Below are 10832 nucleotides of genomic sequence, written 5' to 3' on the forward strand. Positions count from 1 at the left end.
CCCGTTTTCTTGCAGCCAAACCCCTCTGATCTCATTTTTGATGATGTAAGATTGGGCATTAAGACCTTGCTTTTCCTGCTTTTCACCAACTATAGACGGACATTCACACCTTCTTGCAGCCGAACACTTCCGCTCCACCTTTTAGGTTTCTATCACACCTTTTTTTCACCGCATTTTATACATTATGGTTGGAAATTCTCAACCACTCATCCGAAGACCTCTCCTCCCGCTTTTGTTAATATATTTGAACTTTAGTCAGACATTCACACCTACTTGCAGCCGAACACCACCTCTCTAGCTTTTGATGATGTATGGTCCGGCATTCTTACCGTTTCTAACACATTTTTCAGCAATTATGGTAGGACATTCACACCTTCTTGCAGCTGAACACCTCCTCTCCCACTTATGATCATGTGCGGATTGATTTTCGAAAATTTTCTTTCATGTTTTCTAGCAATTAATGATGGACATTTAGACCTTCTTGCAGCTGAACACCTCCGCTCCCGCTTTTGATCATACATTGTCAGGCATTCGCACCTTGTCTTACCCGCTTTTTACAAACTTTAGTCAAACATTCACACGTTTTTGCAGCCGAACACAGTTTTTTTCAGCCGAATTTGGGCATTCGAACCTTTTCATACCCACTTTTTACCAACTATGGTCGGAAATTCACACCGTCTTACAGCGGAACACCTCCGCTCCCTCTTTTGATGGTGTATGTTCGAGCATTCGAACCTTTTCTTACCCGCTTTTTACAAACTATGCTCGGACATTCAAACCTTCTTGTAGCCGAACACATCCACTCCTGCTTTTGATGATGTATGGTTGGGCATTCAAACCTACTTGTTGCCCGCTTTTCATTAATTATGGGTGGACATTCACACCTTGTCGCAGCCAAACACCTCCGCTCCCTGTTTTGATCATGTATGGTTGGACATTCGCACCTTTTCTCACCCGCTTTTTGCAAACTATGGTCGGCCATTCACAGCTTCCTCTCCACCATACTTGTATGGTGGGATATTCACACCCACTTGCATCCGAAGACCTCCGCCCCCACATTTGTTGATATTTAGTCAGTCATTCGCACCTTACCCGCTTTTGGCAAACTATGGCCAAACGTCTGATCTCGCTTTTGATGATGTAAGGTTGGGCATTCAGACCTTGCTTCACCTGCTTTTCACCAAATAAAGCCGAACCTTTTAGTTTTTAGTTTTAGTTTTCTACGGGGCATTCACACCTTTTTTTTCACGGCATTTTATAAAAACACCACAGGAACACTGTATTGAGGCTTTGTTCTGACCGCTCATTCGGTGTCGCGTTTCTTTCAAGCAATTCTCCTGGTTAGCCCGCACTCGGCTCGCTCCCAGAGCCGTGTTAAAGTCTACTTCGCATTCACTCTCTTTTCTCAGCAGATTAAAACAAAGTTTCATCTTGGGCTCCCTGAAACTTCCATCCTGCACCGCTGTTTGCTTTTTCACAAGAGCAGAGGAGAGCGCACCGTTCCCAGCGGCACTGCAGTACCGGGTCGATGCTTGGAGTGAACGGAGCAAGCTCCTTTTTCAACTCCTATTGATAAAAATCCATTTAATATGTAGTCCTCGCATAGAGGACATATCAGACATTAAACTGATAAGAACAGATACTACACTTGATCTTAGCCAAAAGGCCGAGAAGCGATAACTGTCCACTGGTTCACGTCCGAGGGCCCTTCCTGGCACAATGCGCACTTGTAGCGGTGTTCTTTTTATGGCCATAGTGTCACTTTGCACCTCCACCCACCCGCTGTACTGAGCACTCTTCAACCCTTTTAAATGGTATAACTTTACACTACCGCACGCTCCAGCGAACACCATTCAAGCAACAACTTTGCACTCCAGCTTCGAACATCGGCACAGTCGCAACAAGTAAGGCGACTCTACTCAGAGAAGTCACTCTGCACAGTAACAAGATTTCTTTTGCACAGACAGAAATTGCTTCATCCTCAAAGGTAAAGCCTGCCAAAAATAGAAACAACTCATTAGTGCTGCTCAACGTTGTACTTTGCAGTAAAAGAAAGAGCAAATCTAAAGTTTCAGGAATCCGAGAATAAGCTTACTTTCATGAGTTCTTCACGATTTTGGATTTTGCTATAGAATGAATTCCTTCACTCAAACTAAATTAAAACTGCTAAACCGCTAATCTGTTAAATGCAAGGCAGATGTCAAATTCACCGAAATAGGATCTAAGGGTATTTGGCCAATCGAGCTGTAGCAGCTTCGGTAAAAGAGTATAAGTTGAAGAGTTTGTGAATAAAGGTGTGCGCACACATAGTGAGTTGTAGGAAAATAGGCAGGGAGCAATGCCGGCTGGGGTATATGTTCTTGTATGTTGTCTGACTGTTTGATTTGAATGTGTTGTGTAAGTGTCCTGTTGAATGTTACATGTTTGGGCTTTGACACGCTTCACTGTGGTTGTTAACTGTGTGGTGTGTCCTGAAATGTTATATGTTTGGGCTGTGTGACATGCTTAATGCTTTTCAGTAGCAACCCACTTATTCATATATAGCAACTGACAACATAAGAAGTCCGGACATACTTTGATAGTAGTTGTAGAAGTATCCTTATTGATAATAGATAAACTAATTCATAGTGATAGAACAGTAGATGAACAGGTGCCTGCACATGTCTCATGAAAATAAAATGGGTGTATGATTGCTGACGGCAGAGCAATACTGCCAAACTTATGAGTTCTTGTGGCAAACTTGATTCAGTGTCTTGACGTGTATACGCTGTTTCGCTGACTTGTCACAAGAAACAAAGTGTGTTTGATAAGATCCGACCATTTTATTACGGGAGGATCAGTATGTATGGATTCTGATGTGACTGATAAACCCATTCGTATCTTAAGCATAATCTAATACGTGAGACAACGCCCTGGCACACAATCAAAAAAAAAAAAAAGAGAGAGCGGTTTTGTGTCCCCATAATGTAGAAAAGAGAGAAAAAAGCCTTTCTGATTTGGTGTGTGTGCTCACAGTGCAGAGTGTAGAGAAAAGAGAGAAAAGAAAGCCGTTTTGGTGTCACGGGTGTTGTGACTTACACACACACATTTCTGAATTGAGAAAGGAAATTATTTTAGAGGAAGCACTAGAGTTTAGATCCCACATTTGTTGATAGGCATTCATTTAAATTTTCTTTTAATCAGTTTTAAAGTGAATACTAACTGAGAAATGAAAAAGGTGAAGAGTTTAGAAGCTTGGTTCAAGAGCAAAACTTGGTTTATGATCAGCTGAGTCTCTAAACAGAACAGCAAAGGGCTTCATCGAACATTTAAAAAAGATTCAGATTGTTAGAATATCCAGAATTTATAGGAATGGTGGTGATTACTCTTATTTTCTAGAATGGAAATAACTGCACCATGTCTGTTTTACGAATTTAAGGGGCTAAAAAGTTTTGTTCTCGTTTTTCTATGATTAACCGAATGTATGTGAGAGTCCAAACAGACAGAAGGGTTACGGCCGAGTGCTGGACCTTCCAAAAGAGATGAGACAGGCTGGACCCGTGCCATACTAGTTAAGACCTGCCTGTGGATAACAGGTTCTTTAAACTCTCACACACACAAACTCACACACGTTCGCACACATACACCCATACACACACACATTCTTGAACTTGCTGCAAGATTAAACCTTTGCATTAACTGACTCCAGCAACTCTGAGTCTCATTGAGAGACTTTTCTCAACAATTGGGTCCTCAAACCAGATCTCAACGTTTTTTCCGCTGTCCAGGGTCGGAGCTGAAACCGTGCACGGGGGAGTCCAGTACTCCTAATGAAAGACCCCCTGCTGAATTGCGGTAATTAGGGGCCAGTGTCCACTGAAAGGGGGAAAAAGGGACGAGATCGTACTTTTGAATCAATGGCCAGAAGCCATTGGCAGTGCAGGCATCAACAATAATGGTGTTATTTCACCCATTAACACTTAAGGTACATCATGCAGTGGCTGTGATATGGTTACTTAACAAAATATCTTTACCAGACATCTCTCCTACATAACAGTTCTTCTTTCACAGCCACACCTTGTTGTCGAGAGATGTGCTACACTTAATCCATCCACACTGCTACCTACCCCACAGATGGAAAGCCTCATGATTGCCTGTCAGAAATAACCAGGCCAGGTTTTACCCAGGCCAGACTTAACTGATATACGTTATGAAAATGCAGAAATAACTATATTTATTCAACAGATCAAGGAAAAAAACCCTGATGGCACAAATGCTACAGGATTTGCAGTAGTAACAGAAACTGAAGTTTTCTTAAAACAACCACTACCAAAAAATTACTCTGTTCAAGCAGTCGAATTGGTAGCTTTAACTGAAGCTTATAAATTAAATAACAAAAAGGTTGTTAACGTTTACACTGACAGTCAGTATGCCTTCTCAACTGTACATGTGTTAACACAGCATTGGAAAAACAGGTATGTTGACATCCACAGCTAAATGTATAAACTACAAATATTTTAGCATTATTAGATGTTATTCAATTGCCATCTACAATAGACTCGTATGAATGACCGGAAGGAAAACCATACTGCCAAAGAATTTGTTTAAATATGCTGCAGTATTGAGCCACGGACCATGTCATGTCTCAACAGGAGGGATGGAAGCAATAATGAACAAGGTTTTTACAGCATATGGTTTTACTAATTATTGAATTTTTTTTTTTAGAATAAATAAATGAATAAAGTTTTGTCTAGCAGGTCAAATATGTGCAAAATACATTCCACAGGGCAATCTAAGACCAAAACGAAGATAATTCCCTAAGCCAGTGTATCTTTTTCAACATATTTGTTTGGATTTCATTATTTCATTATTTTGTAGATTTCATTGAACTAAATTAATGTTAAGGGAAACGATTCTGCTCAGTGACAACAGAGGTTTTTACCAAATGGTCTGAAATATTTCCATGTGCACAAGCAGATGCAATCTCAGTAGCAAAATCACGCGTAAAATAACTCATTTCTAGATTTGAAATTCCTGAAAATGTCATCTCACTGATGGCAAAGAACTTAAAATAGACCTTAGAAACCACTGTGATATAGAAGGTTTCGCTAACACATTGGAATTGTTTTACTATTTACATATGCATGTGCAGTGAAGAATTGCTTGCTGCTGATAAATGCAAAGAAGAACAGCTTACACATAAATGCTCACATATAGGCTGCTGAATCCAGTAAAGTTCAATGTCAATGTGTAATATTCAATTAGGATTTGCAAAACAGTGAAGTTAAACAATGAATGGGTCCATAGTCGGTATGAGAAGACTACAGGAATATTTACCTGGGTGTACGTTCAAACAGAGATGAGAAAATTGCGATAAATTATTGTTTGTTTGTTTGTTAGTATGTATATGAATGTTATGTGTATAAACTGTGTTGAGTTGTAGTTACTCAGTAGTGTCTCAGTGAAACAACCGACGGGGGAAGCCTTGCGGTGACAACAAAAGCAGTGTTTTACTGATCAGTCAAGTTGCTCCAGTGTACTCCATACAAACTGGTTGGCTACTGAAGGGATAGAAAATGGGGAATACTTGTTTTAAAGCAAACAAGAAATTAGATGGGAAAAATACATGTTTTAACGGGACCCAGACAATATTAAATACTCAGACAGATGGGAGAAGAAGTGTAGTTTTGTAGGAAATCACAAAATTATTACATAAAATTAGTGAAATCAATTGAAGAATGCCTTTCTGAAGAGCTGTTTACCACAGATGAGAAGCTTTGCGACCAAGCACATTGTAGATCGCTTTATTGCCAAAATGATCTAGTTTAATGGATTGGTTTAGACATGCATAACAGCATTTTAAGAACAAAGAGAGAAACAAAAAGGGACAACGCTTCATGGTGGAAGGTGATGTATAAATAACTGTGTATATGATGAAGGAGAGACCATTTGAGCAGCACAGCCATTTCGCAGCACAGGGACAGCAGTCCAAGTTAAAGGATCTCCCACGTGGTATCACCTGTCACACTGTGTCAAGGCATCAAAAGAAGAAAAAATCACCAAACTCAAGGACAAAGAGACGAAGACTCCGGTGAACGAAGAGAGAGGACTTACAAACCAGAAATACAAAAGGATGCTCGATATCAAGATCCAGAAGAAAAGGCTAACAATGCCACGAACACTTACGATGCTGGGAATGATGCCAGCAATGAACAGAGAAGAAGATTCAGTGTCATCAATCTGCAACACGTGCCTCTAATGAGGGGGTGAATATAGAATCCTCAACGATTACAACGTCTCTGGGAACTGTGACAACAACAAGGTTTAAACCATTTTGATATATATTGTAACCTATTGTCTAAGGAATACTGCTGAAAATGAGGTAAATCTAATCCACCACTGTCCTTGGTCTTCTGTAGGGTTTTTAAACTAATACGTGGTGGTTTGTTTTTCCACAGAAATTTGGAGATGCATGAATCTAGTGACTGAAACCAAGTAGCAGATAGTTTTATGGGGATCATTGAAAACAAATAGTTAACTTTTGGTAGTATCATCATTTTAATGGTTGTAACTCTCCCCATAAGTGATATAGGTAAGGACTTCCAACGAGAGAGATCGTCCTCTACTCTCTTTAATAATTGCACATAATCCATCTGTACTTATCAGTTTAATATGTGATATGTCTATGCAAGGACTACATATTAAATGGATTTTTATCAATAGGAGTTGAAAAAGGAGCTTGCTCCGTTCACTCCAAGCATCGACCCGGTACTGCAGTGCCGCTGGGAACGGTGCGCTCTCCTCTGCTCTTGTGAAAAAGCAAACAGCGGTGCAGGATGGAAGTTTCTTTTAGTCTGCTGAGAAAAGAGAGTGAATGCGAAGTAGACTTTAACACGGCTCTGGGAGCGAGCCGAGTGCGGGCTAACCAGGAGAACTGCTTGAAAGAAACGCGACACCGAATGAGCGGTCAGAACAAAGCCTCAATACGGTGTTCCTGTGGTGTTTTTATAAAATGCGGTGAAAATAAAGGTGTGAATGCCCCATAGAAAACTAAAAGGTGGAGCGGAAGTGTTCGGCTGCAAGAAGGTGTGAATGTCCGACTATATTTGGTGAAAAGCAGGTGAAGCAAGGTCTGAATGCCCAACCTTACATCACCAAAAGCGAGATCAGAGGTTTTTGGCTGCAAGAAGGCCATAGTTTGCCAAAAGCGGGTAAGGTGCGAATATAAATATCAACAAAAGTGGGGGCGGAGGTCTTCGGATGCAAGTGGGTGTGAATATCCCACCATACAAGTATGGTGGAGAGGAAGCTGTGAATGGCCGACCATAGTTTGCAAAAAGCGGGTGAGAAAAGGTGCAAATGTCCAACCATACATGATCAAAACAGGGAGCGGAGGTGTTTGGCTGCGACAAGGTGTGAATGTCCACCCATAATTAATGAAAAGCGGGCAACAAGTAGGTTCGAATGCCATACCATACATCATCAAAAGCAGGAGTGGATGTGTTCGGTTACAAGAAGGTTTGAATGTCCGAGCATAGTTTGTAAAAAGCGGGTAAGAAAAGGTTAGAATGCCCGAACATACACCATCAAAAGAGGGAGCGGAGGTGTTCCGCTGTAAGACGGTGTGAATGTCCGACCATAGTTGGTAAAAAGTGGGTATGAAAAGGTTCGAATGCCCAAATTCGGCTGCAAAAAACTGTGTTCGGCTGCAAAAAGGTGTGAATGTTCGACTAAAGTTTGTAAAAAGCTGGTAAGACAAGGTACGAATGCCTGACAATGTATGATCAAAAGCGGGAGCGGAGGTGTTCCGCTGCAAGAAGGTCTAAATGTCCATTATTAATTGCTAGAAAACATGAAAGAAAATTTTCGAAAATCAATCCGCACATGATCATAAGTGGGAGAGGAGGTGTTCAGCTGCAAGAAGGTGTGAATGTCCTACCATAATTGCTGAAAAATATGTTAGAAACGGTAAGAATGCCGGACCATACATCATCAAAAGCTAGAGAGGTGGTGTTCGGCTGCAAGTAGGTGTGAATGTCTGACTAAAGTTCAAATATATTAACAAAAGCGGGAGGAGAGGTCTTCGGATGAGTGGTTGAGAATTTCCAACCATAATGTATAAAATGCGGTGAAAAAAAAGGTGTGATAGAAACCTAAAAGGTGGAGCGGAAGTGTTCGGCTGCAAGAAGGTGTGAATGTCCATCTATAGTTGGTGAAAAGCAGTAAAAGCAAGGTCTGAATGCCCAACCTTACATCATCAAAAGCGAGATCAGAGGTGTTTGGCGGCAAGAAAACGGGTAAGGTGTGAATGACCGACTAAATATCAACAAAAGTGGGGGCGGAGATCTTCGGATGCAAGTGGGTGTGAATATCCCACCATACAAGTATGGTGGAGAGGAAGCTGTGAATGGCCGACCATAGTTTGCAAAAAGCGGGTGAGAAAAGGTGCGAATGTCCAACCATACATGATCAAAACAGGGAGCGGAGGTGTCTGGCTGCGACAAGGTGTGAATGTCCACCCATAATTAATGAAAAGCGGGCAACAAGTAGGTTCGAATGCCCAACCATACATCAACAAAAGCAGGAGTGGATGTGTTTGGCTACAAGAAGGTTTGAATGTCCAAGCATAGTTTGTAAAAAGCGGGTAAGAAAAGGTGCGAATAACCGACAAAGTATGATCAAAAGAGGGAGTGGAGGTTTTCGGCTACAGGAAGGTTTGAAAAGGTTAAAATACCCGACTCTACACAATCAATAGCGGGAGCGGAGGTGTTCGGCTGCAAGAAGGTGTCAACGTCCGACCAAAGTTTGTAAAAAGCAGGTAAGAAAAGGTGCGAATGCCCGAACATACACCATCAAAAGAGGGAGCAGAGCTGATCGACTGCAAGTAGGTGTGAATGTCCACCCATAATTCCTGAAAAATGGGTAAGAAAAGGTGCGAATGCCCAACCATACATCATCAAAAGAAGAAGTGGATGTGTTCTGCTACAAGAAGGTTTGAATGTCCGACCATAGTTTGTAAAAAGTGGGTAAGAAAAAGTTCGAATGCCCGAACATACACCATCAAAAGAGGGAGCAGAGGTGTTCCGCTTTAAGATGCTGCGAATGTCCAACCATAGTTGTTAAAAAGCGGGTAAGAAAAGGTTAAAAAACCCGACTGTACACAATCAATAGCGGGAGCGGAGTTGTTCGGCTAAAAGAAGGTTTGAATGTCCGACCATGGTTTGTAAAACGCGGGTAAGACAAGGTGCGAATGCCCGACAATGTATGATCAAAAGAGGGAGCGGAGTTGTTCGGCTGCAAGGTCTGAATTTCCAACCATAATTTGTAAACACCATTGAAGAAAAGCCTCGAAAGCCCGACTATACACCATCAAAAGCGGGAGCGGAGGTGTTCAGCTGAAAGAAGGTCTGAATGTCCACCAATAATTACTGAAAAATGGGTAAGAAAAGGTGTGAATGCCCAACTATACATCATCAAAAGCAGAAGTGGATGTGTTCGGCCACAAGAAGGTTTGAATGTCCGACCATAGTTTGTAAAAGGCGGGTAAGAAAAGGTTCGAATGCCCGAACATACACAATCAAAAGAGGGAGCGGAGGTGTTTCGCTGCAAGAAGGTGTGAATGTCCGACCATAGTTGGTAAAAAGCGGGTAAGAAAAGGTTAAAATACCCGACTCTACACAATCAATAGCGGGAGCGGAGTTGTTCGGCTAAAAGATGGTGTGAAAGTCCGACCATGGTTTGTAAAAAGCGGGTAAGAAAAGGTTCGAATGCCAAAATATACACCATCAAAAGCGGAAGCCGAGGTTTTCGGCTGCAAGTAGGTGTGAATGTCAGATCATAATTTGCAAAAAGCTGATGAGAAAGGTGTGAATGACCGACAATAATTGCTGAAAAATGTGTTAGAAAAGGTAAGAATGCCGGACCATTCATCATCAAAAGCGGGAGAAGAGGTGTTCGGCTGCAAGAAGCTGTGAATGTCCAGCCATAATTACTCAAAAACGGGTAAGAAAAGGTAGTATTGCCAGACCATAAATGATCAAAAGAGGGAGCGGAGGTGTTCCGCTGTAAGAAGGTGTGAATGTCCGACCATAATTGGTAAAAAGCGGGTAAGAAAAGGTTAAAATACCCAACTGTACACAATCAATAGCGGGAGCGGAGTTGTTTGGCTACTAAAAGGTGTGAAAGTCCGACCATGGTTTGTAAAAAGCGGGTAAGAAAAGGTGCGAATGCCGGACAATGTATGATCAAAAGAGGGAACGGAGGTTTTCGGCTGAAAGAAGGTCTAAATGTCCAACCATAATTTGTAAAAACCGGGGAAGAAAAGGCTCGAAAGTCCGACTATACACCATCAAAAGCGGGAGCAGAGGTGTTCAGCTGCAAGAAGGTCTCAATGTCCATCAATAATTGCTAGAAAAGATGAAAGAAAATTTTCGAATATCAAACCGCACATGATCATAAGTGGGAGCGGAGGTGTTCAGCTGCAAGAAGGTGTGAATGTCCACCCATAATTCCTCAAAAATGGGTAAAAAAAGGTGCGAATGCCCAACCATACAACATCAAAAGAAGAAGTGGATGTGTTCGGCTACAAGAAGGTTTGAATGTCCGAGCATAGTTTGTAAAAAGCGGGTAAGAAAAGGTTCGAATGCCCGAACATACACCATCAAAAGAGGGAGCGGAGGTGTTCCGCCATAAGAAGGTGTTAATGTCCGACCGTAGTTGGTAAAAAGTGGGTATGAAAAGGTTAAAATACCCGACTGTGCACAATCAATAGCGGGAGCGAATGTGTTCGGCTACAAGAAGGTGTGAAAGTCCGGCCATGTTTTGTAAATAGCGGGTAAGAAAAGGTGCGAATG

At 41.7% G+C, this 10832-nt stretch overlaps 1 non-coding gene and 1 pseudogene across 1 annotated transcript; one reads left to right on the forward strand and one right to left on the reverse strand.

Moving 5' to 3' along the window:
* Positions 1-1487: 1487 nt before the first annotated feature.
* Positions 1488-1678, reverse strand: LOC140306314 (U2 spliceosomal RNA). The gene has a single exon (XR_011915633.1). It is a non-coding gene; the product is annotated as a U2 spliceosomal RNA (small nuclear RNA).
* A 4926-nt stretch (positions 1679-6604) lies between these two features.
* On the forward strand, positions 6605-6781 carry LOC140306233 (U2 spliceosomal RNA; annotated as a pseudogene).
* Positions 6782-10832: the final 4051 nt, after the last annotated feature.

The sequence above is a fragment of the Leuresthes tenuis genome, unplaced genomic scaffold (assembly GCF_036924035.1).
Source record: "Leuresthes tenuis unplaced genomic scaffold, fLeuTen1.0.hap1 SCAF_4, whole genome shotgun sequence".
NCBI classification, from domain to species: Eukaryota; Metazoa; Chordata; class Actinopteri; order Atheriniformes; family Atherinopsidae; genus Leuresthes; species Leuresthes tenuis.